At 42.0% G+C, this 15,273-nt stretch overlaps 1 protein-coding gene across 1 annotated transcript in view; it reads left to right on the top strand.

Annotated features, from left to right (window-relative positions):
* The first annotated feature begins 1,470 nt into the window (after window positions 1–1,470).
* PACSIN2 (protein kinase C and casein kinase substrate in neurons 2) overlaps window positions 1,471–15,273 on the top strand; it is a 95,822-nt gene continuing 82,019 nt past the window's right edge. Inside the window, exon 1 of the mRNA XM_008063450.2 lies at window positions 1,471–1,568. The gene's annotated coding sequence lies outside the window, so the exon portion shown is untranslated. The remainder of the gene's footprint in view (window positions 1,569–15,273) is intronic.

Genomic DNA, 15,273 nt, shown 5'->3' with positions numbered 1-15,273 from the left:
TATCCAAGACTCAGTCTGAACCTTCAGGGAAGGCAAGATGGAGGATGATTGTGGTACAACCGGAACTCTGGATGCTGACTGCCCGGTTCAAATCCTGTCTCCCCCTGTACTAACTATGGGACATGGGGCAAGGGTCTCAGTTATCTCGCCTGGGAAATGGAGATAACAGTACTTACCCCCATAGAGTTCTTTTCATGATTAACCAGAAATTAAGTAAGCACTGTAAGTGTTTATTAAGTAGCCTGTGTTTGTTGGATTAAAAACAAAAAAAGAGTGAGAGAATGAGACTCTTAAAATAAAAAATAAAGAGAAAACCAAGAGTTCTAAGTAGTGCTCTGGGACAAAAAAAGAGTTTTCTGCTATCCTGGCTTGATGAAGAGGACAGCTAGACCATCGCTTCACCAGAACTCAGGCTTATTCTTTCTTAGTATGTACTTGTAGGTGGGATGACCTGGTACTCCAGCATGTATCCCTCTGTGACAGTACAGTTGGTTTTTAAGCTGTGTTGCATTGACTTCTCTGCTTTTTGGGGGAGTGGGAGCTTTGTGGGAAAGAGTGGCAAAATAATTTTTCAAGTAGTGTAATTATTGTCATATGTCAAGTAATAGTCTCATGCTGTGTTGTCTTTGCTTTATTATTGGTGTTTGTCCATTAAGGAATTTCTTAACCCAAGATTTTGGAAAGAGATTTTTAACCTGTTTTGTTTGTGTTAAAAGGTGAGATTAGATGACTGTTTTTAACTTAACATTTTTGAGAGAATATGAGTAAGAAAAACACTTGTAATTAATGTAATCCACTTAACATAGTCTCCCCTTGCAAAATTGCAATTTTTTTGTTGCTTACATTTTCTCCCATTGCTGCATATTCCTCTTGAGGTCATATTGCACAAAATAGACAGTCATGCTGCTGAGAGACTGGGGTTCCCAGTCCTGTCTTCCACATGAGGTTTCCTGTTCATGTTTCACTGACAAGCTTTGTCTTGGTTTATGCAGCCACAGGAAGAAATTGAGTACATGTAGGGACAATGTAAGATTATCCTGTGCAAGTAAGTTCCTGTCATGTTAACTGTGGCACCTGGCTCCTTAGATACAAAGCATGTCTTTTTTCTCTTATGAGCAGAAAGATCCCAAATACAAGGAGAGATTAAAAGACTATCATGTACGGTGTAAGTTAGTTTATATACAGGTTGTTGTTTTTTTTTTTGTTGGGGGAGGGATTTGTTGTATGAATTTTATTCTCAGGCCCTTTCTCCCTGATTTTCCATGGAAATGCCGAGGTTTCTGTTTGGCCACTTTCTGAAAAGCAAGCTCTTCTGTAGTGGCCACAACAGGCAGGAGCGTGCAGCCTAGAAACCTGGCTGTACAGTGAATGCAGCAGTGTAGAGGAATGACCTTATCTTGGCAGCCAACAGGAAATGATGAAATGTGCTAGGAGAATTCAGCTGGGAGACGGAGGTCAGACATACCAGCAGGGTCGGAAAGAGGCAGGTACGGAAGCTAATCTACAAAGTTGCAGGCGTTTGACAGAAAAACGTGAGTGTGCTATTTAAGACTTGCATTTCCGTTAAGGTAGACATTTTTGAAAGTAGAATTTTCATTGATTTTTTTTTTTCTGAGTGATTTAACAGAAATCTCACCTTCTAAGCAAGCACACCTAGTTTTACAGCACTCTTGATGGAAATGTTCAACTAGTTCCATATTAACCAAACAGTGTGGAATGTTTTATCCAGAGTGCTTCGAGAGAATGTCAGAGTAAGTGTTTGATTTTCTTGGTGAATAGATTTTGACTTAAACAAATGAAGGATTGTGCGTTATAATTTTTTACTCTGGTTTTGGAACATATGTGCATGCTTCCTTTCAAAATAGGTAAAATAACTTTGAAACTTTGCTTTGGTATGTTTTAGACTTGCCTAACATACTTCTAGCTGTAATTTTTTCTTACCAAGTAGCTAAATGAGTTACTCGAGTTAACTCTTAATATTTTTCCCCCCTACCTTAAGGCATCATGTTTATTACGTGCTGCCATTTTCTTTCTCAACAGCCAAATCTAATTTACAAACACATAAATGGGACTTGTGAGAGGAAATGAGCAAATTAGCTTTTCCAGTTGTTTGTAATTTGTTTCACAACTGGCTACTGCAGACTCTTCAGGCCCCCTCCTCATCCTTCTCCTGAGTCAGTTCTTTCTCGTTTCTCTTCTCAGCTGGACTCTGTTCCCTTGTTTTCTTCTGAGGGCTGTCATCAGATACTTTCTTTATATTTTTATTGCATGGTGAAGTGTAAAAGTTATATTGTTGTAATAACCGAGCAGGCTTACATACATATTTAATTGTTTTTTTTATCTTGAAAGTCACATTCCAGAATTGAAAAACTATGGCTCCCCCTTTATTTATGCAGTAATGTAATTCTAATTAGGTTTTTTTTAATCCTGATAATTAAGTGATCCATCACTAAGTGAATTATACTTATTGGATTACCTATTGCTGTAAACATTAAAAAGGCAGTGTTCTCTTTCTGTTCTCCAGAAAATGCCATGGCATTGCAGCCTGCTACATAGAGAAACTTATGTTCTTGTCATGTGTTACCTGCTGTGATTTGTGTATTTTTTTTTTTTTTTGAGTTGGAGTCTCACTCTGTCACCCAGACTAGAGTGCAGTGGCTGCTCCCGGCCACCGCAGCCTCGTCCTGCTGGGCTCCGGCGATCCTTCCCCCTCAGCCTTCCAAGTAGCCGGAACTACAGGCACGCGCTACCACGCCCGGCTGATTTTTTGATTTATTGTAGAGATGAGGTCTCGCCAAGTTGTCCGGGTGGGTCTCAAACCCGCGGGCTCTGGCAATCCACTCACCTCAGCCTCCCAAGGCACAGGATTACAGGCTGAGCCACCGAGCCCGGCTGATTTGTGTATTTTTAACACTTTAGGTTGCATAGGAGAGATTTCTAGAAACCCCCAATGTATGTAGTATGTCTTTTTGACCCTAATCAGGTCTACCACTTTTGTCTTTGCTCTTATAGCTGTGAATGTCTCTTTCTTCAAATCTCTTCCTTCTTGACAACAAAACATTTTACTTAATTCTAGATTAACTTTAAATGCTGCATATATGAAAGTAATATGGAAGTTTTATAACTTCAAACCAAAGCCTGTCTTGTAGATATGAGATTTATGCCAGTGAGTGAAAATAAGTATTCCTTCTTTTCTCCTTTGACTTTTTTGCCCACCCACACAATTCTTTTATTCATTTGGTGGCATCACTTAAAGGGTAAGAACGTGATATTTAGAGTTGTAATGGCTTTGGAGTTAATATGTGAGGCCCTCTCACTTTAAGAAAGTAATTGAAACCCAGAGAGATGACTTGCCCAAGGTCACATAGCTTGTTGGTAGCCAAGTGAGTCTGGAACCCAGTCATCCTGACATCTGGGTCATCATTACCTTTTCCATTACAGTAATCTGCTTTCTCCACATTATCTCAGGATTAATAGTACTTGGCTAAGAGTGACTTTTTTTTTTCCTTCTGATGAGTCCATTTTAATTTTATTCAATAACAATTTCCCTGTAAGTACCATTTGGCATAGATATGCAGTGAATTCCATCAAATACTAAGACTATTGACATTTCTCTCTCTTAGAGATAATTTTCCTTAAATATAAAGAGTTCTCCATTTTATAAAGCTTTTCTTGTCTCTTCCCTGAGCTAGGTCTTACTTAATTGTTGTTGATTTATATCAGTTTCCTGATAGGATTATATGCTAGATGAGAATGCCAAACTTTGCAAAATCACAACTAATAAAAGAAACAGACAGGTACTCAATTCTTCATTTAAAAAGGATTCTTTAGGATGTGAAAGGGAAACTGAATATTTCAGTCCCTACTTTTCAGCATTTCTGCTTTTCAGCCCTACTAAGGGAAAACTGACAACTCTAAGTCTTGAACAGTACTGAACAGGTTTTGGAATGTGAAATACTTTAAAATAATGCATTATTAATGTAAAAAAAAAGGTGAAAATGATTTAAGTCATGAACTGGAATTTACTCACAACTTTCCAGAATTATTAAAAATAGTCTGCTAAAAATTGAATTTGAATCCTCTGAAATTCAGGTGTGGGAATTAGATGTAAAAAGTACACTGAGATCAGTGGGTGACTGTTCTTGGACTTCAATGTAGCTCCCACTGTCTGTGCAAAATCACTTTAAAATGCCCTAGGAAGGGAGGTTTGTAGAATAGCACTTATATATATTTTCTAAGGCATTTATGGTATATGCCTTGAAGAATTTCTGAAACAAGCACCTCTAGGAAAACATGCATCTCCACATATATGTTAATTGTACTTGAAATTAAATTTAATGGCTTTATACCTTTTTTTTTTTTTTTTTTTTAGTTGGAGTCTCACTCTGTCGCCCAGACTGGAGTGCAATGGCCGCTTCCGGCCACCACAGCCTCAACCTGCTGGGCTCCGGCGATCCTTCCACCTCAGCCTTCCAAGTAGCTGGAATTACAGGCATGCGCTACACCCGGCTGATTTTTTGATTTATTGTAGAGATGAGGTCTCGCCTGCCCAGGTGGGTCTCGAACCCGTGGGCTCAGGCAATCCACTTACCTCAGCCTCCCAAAGGCGTGGGATTACAGGCTGAGCTACTGAGCCCGGCGCTATTTTGATTTATAAAACCAAGAATGAAATAGGGTACATGAGCGATATGCAGCAGGTCAGAACCATGTCCTCCCTCCTGGCATTCTAATGGGTACATTTTGTCAGTGTCCTTGAAGAAGCAGCTGCTGTCATTTGGTGAGCCAGATGACAACATCCTGGGTCTAAAGGAAAAGGATGCAAGACCAGAAGCCGAAGTGTCTTAGTTGACTTCTCCCATAATTTAGCTACCGTTCTTTCCCAGTTATCATTTTATTCTTTCTACTGTATTTTCAGTATAGAATATTCCAACTAGTTTCCTTTTCTTGGTATATAATTGACGCCCTTATCTTCTGTCCCAGTCAGTGAATAATATTCCCTTCCCTCTGTGGCTCCCTAATTCTGCTCACGTTAGTATCAATTCTATTATGCCTGAGAGATTTAAAGATGTGAAGGGGATACCGGGATGCTCAGTGCTGGTTTTGCTGCAGATGGAGGAGGGGCTAAAGGGCAGCCTCTGGTGCTGTTGTTGACCCAGAAATCTCTGAGAATTTGTGCTATTGGCATTGATGGGCTTTTGGTATTTGGGCTGTCTTCATGTTCATCTCTGTTCAGGATTTCTTTCCAGACCAGGTTCCAGTGGTGCCCTCAAAACCCACTCTTAAACTATGAAAAACTTCACCCAGTATCCTAGTCTTTAGAGCTGGTTAAGGAGAACTGTGTGTGGGGGGGGGGGGAGGGAGAGAGGGAGGGAGGGAGAGAGGGAGAGAGCGCGCTAGCAAGAGAGATTGGTAAGATGGTAATAAAAGACAGGGGTATCGATTTGAATGAATCAGTGAATGGGTAAATGAGTGAATTTCAGTGTTATTTTTGTAGAGATTACTTTTGAAGGGGTTATAGTTAACGTTTCACTGGGCTATCTAAATACATTTGCACATTATAGTTCTGCCTTGGTGACAAGTGACAGTCTAGGTGTCTACTTGACGTCTCCTCCAGCCTTGGAACTCTGGCCTAAATTTTTTCTTCATTAGACTGTATCATATATGAATTATAAGACATGAATCTTTATAAAGCATATTGTTTTATTTTTGGAAAATTAAAGAATATAATGGGATTGAATTTTTTTTTTTTTTTTTTGAGTTGGAGTCTCACTCTGTCGCCCAGACTGGGGTGCAGTGGCTGCTTCCGGCCACCACAGCCTCGATCTGCTGGGCTCTGGTGATCCTTCCGCCTCAGCCTTCCAAGTAGCTGGAATTACAGACATGTGCTACCATGCCCGGCTGATTTTTTTGATTTATTGTAGAGATGAGGTCTCGCTGCCCAGGCGGGTCTCGAACCCGCGGGCTCAGGCAATCCACTCACCTCAGCCTCCCAGGGATTGGAATTTTGTTAATGTGAAGCCTGTGCTATGAATTTCATACTCAGTCTTGTTTCCCATCCGGATTTGTTCTACAGTGGAGTCTTTGAAAGAGATCAGGGAAGAGTGAATTTTCTGAAAAATACTTACTTAACAAGATGCAGGCCATTACATTGAGCTTACCAATTTGGAATTTTCTCTTTGATTCTTAAGTTCCTAACATGTATTGGTAGTGCTAGTTTAATACGATAAGTGAGGCACAGGGTAATTTAGGGGACAACAAAGAGATTTCTTTATAGTTCTTTTCTGGTATGAACTGACATAAATTAAAAATAGCACAGGGCTTAGTGGACTGATTACCAGTGTCTATTAACTTGGAAAGCTGAAACATTTTGTTACTTTCCCACCTATGGGGATTTTCAGCTTCAGTTCACATGGTCAGTCAGATCCTATCCTTACCGCACAGGAAGACTGGTATACAGCAAGATCATGAGGCCATGAAGAAAAGCATCAGGATCACATTGGGATGAGAAATCTTTGCATATTTAACTTTGAACTCTAAGATGCTAAATTTATTCTTATGAGCATCCATCCAATAAATTGCTGAGATTGAAGAGTATGAATTTGGGATGGTAGAAGTTATCATAATGATGGAAAGCTGTGGTGTGGACCTTAGATAAATAGTAATTGTCCTGGCATGTGATAGCTTTCACTGATGACCTACAAGCACCTGAGTGAGCTCGTGCTTATTTCCAGCCATCCATTTGGTCACTGCTAGAGGAACAGTCCATCTGGATGCTGGCTGAATCAGTTGATTTGTATGTCTGTACATGCCTTCATTCTTTTGATTTATCCTCCTGGACTCTTGTCCACTCAGTTCACATCAGGCCCTGTACTAGACTCTGGATCCATGGATGGTTAAGACTGAGTTCCATCCATGGATGGTTAAGACTGAGTAGAGCTCACAGTCCAGTGGGGTAAAGAGATTTTTTTGACAGCAGTGTGATGAATCTTGTTAAAGAGCTATGGAGACCTTAATCTGCAGTGATGAGTGAGGGAGATTGAGGAAGACTTTGTGGTTTGTCAGGTAGACAACAGAAGCAGAGGGAACAATATGTGCAGAGGCAGAGGTCAGAAAGAATATCTCAGACTTGGGAGTTTGATATCACTGGAGTACAGGCTTTATCTTATTATATATATATATATATATATATATATATATATATATATTCTTTTTCTTTTTAAGTAGAGATGGAGATCTCACATTGTTGCTCAGGCTGATCTCAAACTCCTGGCCTCAAGCGATTGTCCTACATTGGCCCCTCAAAGTGCTAGGATTACAGGTGTGAGCCACCCTACCTGGCCTGGAGTGCAGTTTATATGTGGATGCGCTTCAGTTATCTCAGAATTTGTCAGGTCCAAGTCAGTTATTCTCCACCCATAACCAGTTCTTTCTTCTGAATTCTGTGTTTCTCTTAATGGCATTACCACCTACTGTGCCCCCCAAGTTAGAAATATTTAACTTCTGTTCTCCCTTCCCCCATTCCCTGGCAAAATCAGTCATTATGGCCTGTCTATTCTTCTTGAATGTACTCCTCTTTTCTAGTCTCCTAGTCATTTCCCTTTCTCCAGTCTTGAACTTCTAGAACTGCACTGCCCAATATAGTAGGCATTAATTACATATGGCTGTTTACATTAACATTAAAAAGTCATTTCCTCAGTTGTACTAGCCATATTCCAGCTGTTCAAGAACTGGTGGCTGCTGTACCGGATGGCCCTTCTAGAGACCCCACGGGCTATTCTCTACTCTGTTCAAGGGAACTTTTCTTTATGGGCTTTTGGTAATCACTCCCTCTACCCTCTGGAGAAGGCCCAAACTCTTTAGTATGGCATTCAAAGCCCAGCAGTGTGGTGGTACCTCTTCTGCCTCCTCATATCTGACTGTTCCCATTCTTATTCTCCTGCTATTATAGTCTTGCTTCTGCCATGCCTTTTAACCTTTGCACATGCTGTTCTGAGTCTCTCCAGAATGCCTTTCTCTCTCTGAGCATTCCTTTCTTCCCTAGCTTTCCTCAGGTGAATCTCTTGTCTTTATCCTCCAGTATACTTGTAACTACACACTCATACTTGCCCCTGAGAGGGGATATATGTACTTCTCATGTGGTGTCGTCCTTGTCTCTCACTCTGGCATACATCATAGTATAGTGGTTAAGCTTTCGGAACAGATAGACTTAACTTCAAAACTAACTGCTTACTTGCCAGGTGTCTATGGAGTCTTAGTTTCTTCATCTGTAAAATGGAGATAATGGTTTTTTCCTCATGTTAAATAAAAATCCTAGCACCAACCTTAAATATATAGCTCTCAAGTTGTAGCTGAGAGCTCTCATTCTAGATAGATGGCCTTCTATTGTCCATCAGCCTGCTCACACTATGTCCTCTGCCATTAATTTTACTGTTTCTTCTTTTCACATTCCTGTTTTTTTTTTTTTCAATTGGGATCTCACTGTCACCCAACTGGAGTGCAGTGGTACAATCATGACTTACCACAGCCTCAACCTCCTGGGCTCAGGAGAGTCCTCTGCCTCAGCCGCCCAAGTAACTGGGATTACAGGCACACACCACCATTTCTCACTCATTTAAAAAAATTTTTATAGAGACAAGTCTCGCTATGTTGCTCAGGCTGGTCTTGAACTCCTGGGCTCAAGCAATTCTCCTGCCTCAGCCTCCCAAAGTGCTGGGATTCCAGGCGTGAGCCACTGTGCCTAGGCTTTTTTTCTCATTCTCATACTTTTTTACTTACTGTTCTTACTGCATTGGCTAGGACCTCCAAAGCAATTTAATTAGAAGTGGTAAAGTAGCTGCCGTTCCTTGTTCTGAGATTTCTATTTGCCACTGTTCTTCTGGTGTGATTTTTTTTTGAAGCAGGATTTATTGAGAGGACAGAAATGCTCCCACAGTGGGAGGGGACCCGAGGGGGTTGTCCACAATTGTTTTTTCTTTCTTTTGTTTTGATTTTGTTCCATTGTGCCCACTCCCAATCACATTTGTTTTCTCACTCTCAGTTTAGAAATTAAATTCTCAGTCTAGTTCTTTAGTGACTATTCTCCATATTTTTGCACACTTAACAAAGTCTAAAGTAATATTTTTTCTCTCAAATCATGGAAGGATTTAAAACTTTCATACTCCCTCCCAACTTGTCCAGTATTTTTTTCTGAATTTTTTAATCCTGCAAATTTGATATTGTGTTTCATATAGTTAATGAAATTAATGCTTTTGAGATTTACCTGCGTATTTACCAGGGCATTTGCTTACCATTCCTTCCTGGCTTCAGGCTTTCCATCTTAAAGCATTTTCTTCTGCCTGAAGTATATCCTGTAGAATTTTCTATGAGGGTTTTTTGGGTGGTATGCATTTTTTTTTTTTTGAGTCAGAGTCTCACTCTGACACCCAGGCTGGAGTGCAGTGGCATACTCATGGCTACCCCAGCATCGTCCTGCTGGGTTCAGGTGATCCTTCCACCTCAGCCTTCCAAGTAGCTGGAACTACAGACGTGTGCTACCACGCCTGGCTAATTTTTCTTTTTTTTGAGTTGGAGTCTCACCCTTGTTGCCCAGGCTGGAGTGTAGTGGCACACTCACGGCCACTGCAACCTCGACCTGCTGGGCTTAGGTGATCCTTCTGCTTCAGCCTTCCAAGTAGCTGGAACTACAGACACACACCACCACGTCTGACTGTTTTTTGTGATTTATTTTAGAGACGAGGTCTCATCAAGTTGCCCAGGCTGGTCTCAAACCCCTGGGCTCAGGCAATCCTCTCGCCTGAGCCTCTCAAAGTGTTGGGATTATAGGCTGAGCCACCATGCCTAGCCTAATTTTTTGATATATTGTAGAGATGAGGGCTCAGCAAGTTGCCCAGGCTGGTCTCAAACCCCTCACCTCAGCCTCCCAAAGTGCTGGAATTGCAGGCTTGAACCACCACACCCAGCCTATTTTATCTGTCTGAAAAGGTTTAGTTCTTAAAAACTGGTTTAGCTGGGCCATTATTGTTGCTCAGCGTGTTGAATGTAGTATTCCAGTGTTTTCTGGCTTTGACGCTGTTAGTACAGTTGTCATTCTTTGAAGATGATTTGTCTCTTTCTGGCTGCTTTTATGATATTTTCTGTATCTTTAAGGTTTTGCAGTATTTAACTTGTCTCGGTGTGGCTGTTTTCTAAAAGTCTTGCTTGGATTCATTGGGCTTCCTTGATCTGTGATTTAATGTCTTTCAGCATTTTGAAAACTTTATGGCTTTTTCTCCATTCTTAATGTTATTTCTTTCTGGAATTTATTAGATGTAAGTTAGACTTCACTATTTCCTCTAAGTCTATTAATCTTTTATATTTTCTCTTTCTTGGTTGCCCCAGAGAGAAGGCTGACTTGTCTACTTGCTTATAGTCTAGAGTTTTTTCTTTAAATTTGCTATTTTAATATCTTTAGATTCCTTTATTTCTTGCCAGCTCAGTGATACGATTATATTTTATTCAGCTTTAAAAATTTTTCAGTGGGAGAGCCAGTAAGATACCTGATTTGCTGTGCTGCTGAAAACCAGTATGTGCTATCATACTGTGTGTCTGTTTTGTACTGGAGCCTCACACGTTCCTTGGCTCATTCATTCCAGGCATGTTTATTGTGTGCCTGTTTTGTGTCAGTGCTAGGGGACTAGAGGTCAATAAGACAAAATCCTGGTTCGTAAGGAGTTTACATTCCTGTGTGTAGACAGAGAAAATACATAAACATACAATTTGGCAGGTGGGGTTGAGGTTAAGAAAATAAAGCAGGGTTGGGGTTGGAGTGTCAGGAACAGGGAAGATTTTCTTATTTTATTTATTTGTTTACTTATTTATTTATTGACTGGAGTGCAGTGGCACGATCACAGCTTACCACACCCTCAAACTCCTAGGCTCTAGCAATCCTCCTGCCTCAGCCTACTGAGTAACTGAGGGGGACTGCAGGCATGTGCCACCATGGCCAGCTCATTTTTTTTGTTGTTGTTTTTTTTTTGTAGAGGCAAAATATTGTTGTGTTGCCCAGCCTGGTCTTGAACTCCTGGGCTCAAGCAATCCTGCCACCTGGGCCTCCCAAAGTACTGGGATTATATAGGGGTAAGTCACCACGCCCAGCTGGGAAGGCTTTCTTAAGAAGACAGTATTGTTTGAGTAATTAACTGATGCTGTGAGGTAGTAGATCCTACAGTCACTAGAGTAAAGGTGTTCCTGGGAGCAGGAAAGCAGGTGCAAAGGGAAGCCAAAGCCGGGTATGTTTGGAGAACCCCAGGGAGGTCACGGTAACTGGAGTCCGGGGTGGGAATTGGAAGAAGCCAAGACTGGTGCTGGAAGCAAGGCATAGATCACATTGGACCTCGTAGGTCTGGATGGTATTGATAACTTTGACAGGTAGCTGTTGGCAAGTTTTGGGTTTGGTGGATTGAACTAGGGTAGCTGAGGCAAAGGTGGTGTGAGACAGCCACTTTCAGGCTTTGTTTTGAGGTGGAACTGACCGGTTGTGGATGTGAAGGAAGGAGAGGAATCAGGGATGATGCTGGAGCATTTGTCTTGAGTGTTGTGTCACGGAGGAACCCATCTGGGGAATGCAGGAGCAAGAGTTGGGTTTTGACCTGTGTGTATGTAGGAGAGGCCTGTTGGCCACCCAGGAGGAGATGCCAAGCCAGCAGCTGGGGCCACGCTGGAGTCAGAGCTCAGGGAGAAGTCAGGAAGTATCAGCACATGGATGGTATTGAAAGTCACGAGAGGGAGAGGGTCACCCAGAAAACTGGTGAACTTGTGTACATGGGAGAAAAGGAGGCCAAATGCTGAGCCCTGGGCTCTGCGGGTGTGCTCAGGGCAATGAGGGTGGTGCTGATTCAGTGTTTTGCAGGACTAGCCAGATGGTGTGTGGGCATTTGTCTTGAGGGAATGCAAGTGATACTACTGCAGGCCATTATCAGTGACTGGAAGATAAGGCACGTGGATTCCTTTACCGGAAAAGCTTGGATTTCATGCTTACGTAAGGGGAAGGTGTCTACGTGTTGCCTTTAGTTCCTTTTAAATCTTCAAAAGTAGCCCAACTATATATTTTTATGGCAGAAAATTTAAAAATACCGAAGTGCAAAAAGCAAACCCCAAACTTGTGTATTCTACCACCCAGAGATGTTCATTCAGGATTTGCTCAAATGTCATCTTCCCAGGACAACCTTTCTCAACCATCTTCCATCCAAATAGACTCTGTCACCCTCTGTCCCCCACCTGACTTCATGCCTTTCCCCAGCCCTTAACACTACCTGCCACTCTGTTACTAGTGTGGCTTCGTATCCCCTGACCCCCCACTGGAATGTCAGTAGGGACTTTGTCACTCCTGCTCATCTTGGAACCCACAGGCCTAGCACAGTCCCTGGCACACAGAAGTAAGTCTTCATTACATTTCATTGGATGGGAGAATTAACAGTGTGGTACCTAGCCCTCTTGAACATTTGTACATAAGCCCAAGTGTTCAACTTTTTAGATGTAAAAATACTACTTATGATTTTGAATGTTACTCTGAGCTAACTTTACACTAGTTGGCCATCAGGCTGCTGTTTTTAATGTTTCCAACAGTGGCAGCATCATCGCCTTCCGAGCTGTTCCTGAGCCTATGTCTCAGGCAGCAGCCTCAGTCTCACTGGAGCTGCCTCATGCTCACTTTTAGGAGGCTGCAGCCATGGGCCTTCTCCCTGCCACTTCCAAACTACTGTTGTGCCTGCCCACCCTCCCTCCTCCCAGGTTTCCTCCCTTCTCTTCTTCCTTCCCTTCCTTCCTCTCTCCTTCCCTCCCCATCACCCTAATCAGGTGTGACCTTGTCTTTCCTGCTACTTAGACAGTGGTTTCTTGTTCCTTGGTACCTTAGGGATTGATTTCAGGACCCTCTAAGGAAACTAAAATTCACAGATGCTCAAGTCCCTTTTATAAAATGACATAGTATTTGCATGTAAACCTATGCACATCTTCCAGTATTCTTTAAATAATTTCTAGATTATTTAATATAATGTAAATGTGATGTAAGTAGTTGCTGTATGGTATTTTTTAGGGAATAGTGATGAAAAAAATCTGTTCATGTTCGGTACATACACAACCATCCATTTCTTTTTCCTGAATATTTTTGATCCACAGTTTGTTGAATCCACAGATGTGGAACCCAGGGAGTGTGGAGGTTGAGTGTACTATGAGCTGCTGGACCATGGGGTCTGGGTGGTATTATAGACTTATTTTTACTTCCACCTCTCAGCTCTTAGCAAGATTTCTGGCATTCAAAAAGCAAATGTTTTTATAATATTGGGAGACATATATGTAAAATTATTAAAAAATAATATTTGGCTTGATATTTTATTCAATTTATCAGAGTAAACTAAATATTTTATTAAAAATAATATTTAAAAATTTAGGGCCGGGCTCGGTGACTCAGCTTGTAATCCCAGCACTTTGGGAGGTCGAGGCGAGTGGATTGCCTGAGCCCGTGGGTTCGAGACCCATCCGGGCAACTTGGCGAGACCTCATCTCTACAATAAATCAAAAACTAGCTGGGTGTGGTAGCGCGCACCTGTGGTTCCGGCTACTTGGAAGGCTGAGACGGAAGGATCGCCGGAGCCCAGCAGGTCGAGGCTGTGGTGGCTGGGAGTGGCCACTGCACTCTAGTCTGGGTAACAGAGTGAGACTTCAACTCAAAAAAAAAAAAAAAAAAAAAAAATTTGGGACACCTGCTATTTCTTGAGCCAGCCAAACTGATAAATATTTTATTAAGGATGGGCTCTTTCTGCCTGTGTGTGTGTAAGTAATTAAAGTTGGGAGGCCAGGTGCAGTGACTTACGCCTTTAAATTCCAGCATTTTCGGAGACTGAGGGAGGAGAATCACTTAAGGCCAGGAGTTTGAGATCAGCCAGGGCAACCTAGCAAGGCCCTCTCTTTACCAAAAAAAAAAAAAAAAAAATTAGTTGATCATGGTGGTGTATATCTCTAGTCCCAGCTACTTGAGAGGCTGAGCCCAGGAGATCAAGGCTGCAGAGAGCTGTGATTGCACCACTAAACCCCAGCCTGGGTGACTGAGTGTGACCTTGTCTTTAAAACAAAAACAAAAACAAAGGTAGGCTAGTAACCAAGACATTTTCTTCAGGGCTTCTCAGATAATACTGTTATTTAATATAATGATGCATCTTATCATAAGTGTCATTAGTTTTCCCCCTTTATAAAATGATTACTGGAAATGTTTTTTAGGCAGGTAGCATCAAAAATTATACATGTGTGAAGTGACATCTGCCCTATGGGAGTGGTGCATGGCCAGAGAGACCAGAGGAGTCTTTTTAGGAATAGGGGGCTGGGAATGGGGGATAAGACACTAACATTTGCAGAGTGCATGCATGCAGGCATTCACATATAATATGTTACTTAAATTCCTCATAACTTTGCCATGAAGTAAGTTAGCCATGTTTATCCTTATTTTACAGAAAGGGAGAATGAAACTTAGAGTTAGAACTTGAGGGCAACCCCCTCAGGTCCCCTCCCACTGTGGGAGCTTTTCTGTCCTCTTTTTTTTTTTGAGTTGAAGTCTCACTCTGTCACCCAGACTGGAGTGCAGTGGCATGCTCCTGGCCACCGCAGCTTCGACTTGCTGGGCTCCGGCGATCCTTCCGCCTCAGCCTTCCAAGTAGCTGGAACTACAGGTGTGCGCTACCACGCCTGGCTAATTTTTTGATTTATTGTAGAGATGAGGTCTCGCCAAGTTGCCCAGGTGGGTCTCGAACCCACGGGCTCAGGCAATCCACTCACCTCAGCCTTCCAAAGCACGGGATTACAGGCTGAGCCACCGAGCCTGGCTTGCACGTCTTAAAAAAATTAATTTTAAGAGATAAGGTCTCACTGTGTTGCACAGGCTGAAGTGCAGTAGCGTCATCGTAGCTCACTGTATCCTTGAACTCTTGGGCTCAAGTGATCCTCCCACCTCAGCCTCCTGAGTAACTGGGTACTACAGACATGTGCCACCACCCATGGCTCATGTGACAGACTTCAAAGGCACATATTCATAGTTCTGTTTGATAAGTATTTAGACAGTTCATTTCCAGACAGAGCTTCTGTGACCTCTCATCTGTGGCTACCTAGCATTCTTGTGGTAGGTGGCATTTGATGGGATCTTATCAGGACATGCTACCTTTTATTATAGATAGGTAGATGGGACAGAAGTTACTACTGTGGTGACATAATGAGTGACTTGGACTGGTGTCTGACCACTGGTACCCT

This window comes from Carlito syrichta, unplaced genomic scaffold (assembly GCF_000164805.1).
Source record: "Carlito syrichta isolate Samal-C Ts95f unplaced genomic scaffold, Tarsius_syrichta-2.0.1 Scaffold306853, whole genome shotgun sequence".
Classification (NCBI taxonomy): Eukaryota; Metazoa; Chordata; class Mammalia; order Primates; family Tarsiidae; genus Carlito; species Carlito syrichta.
This window is presented reverse-complemented; position numbering and strand designations above follow the sequence as displayed.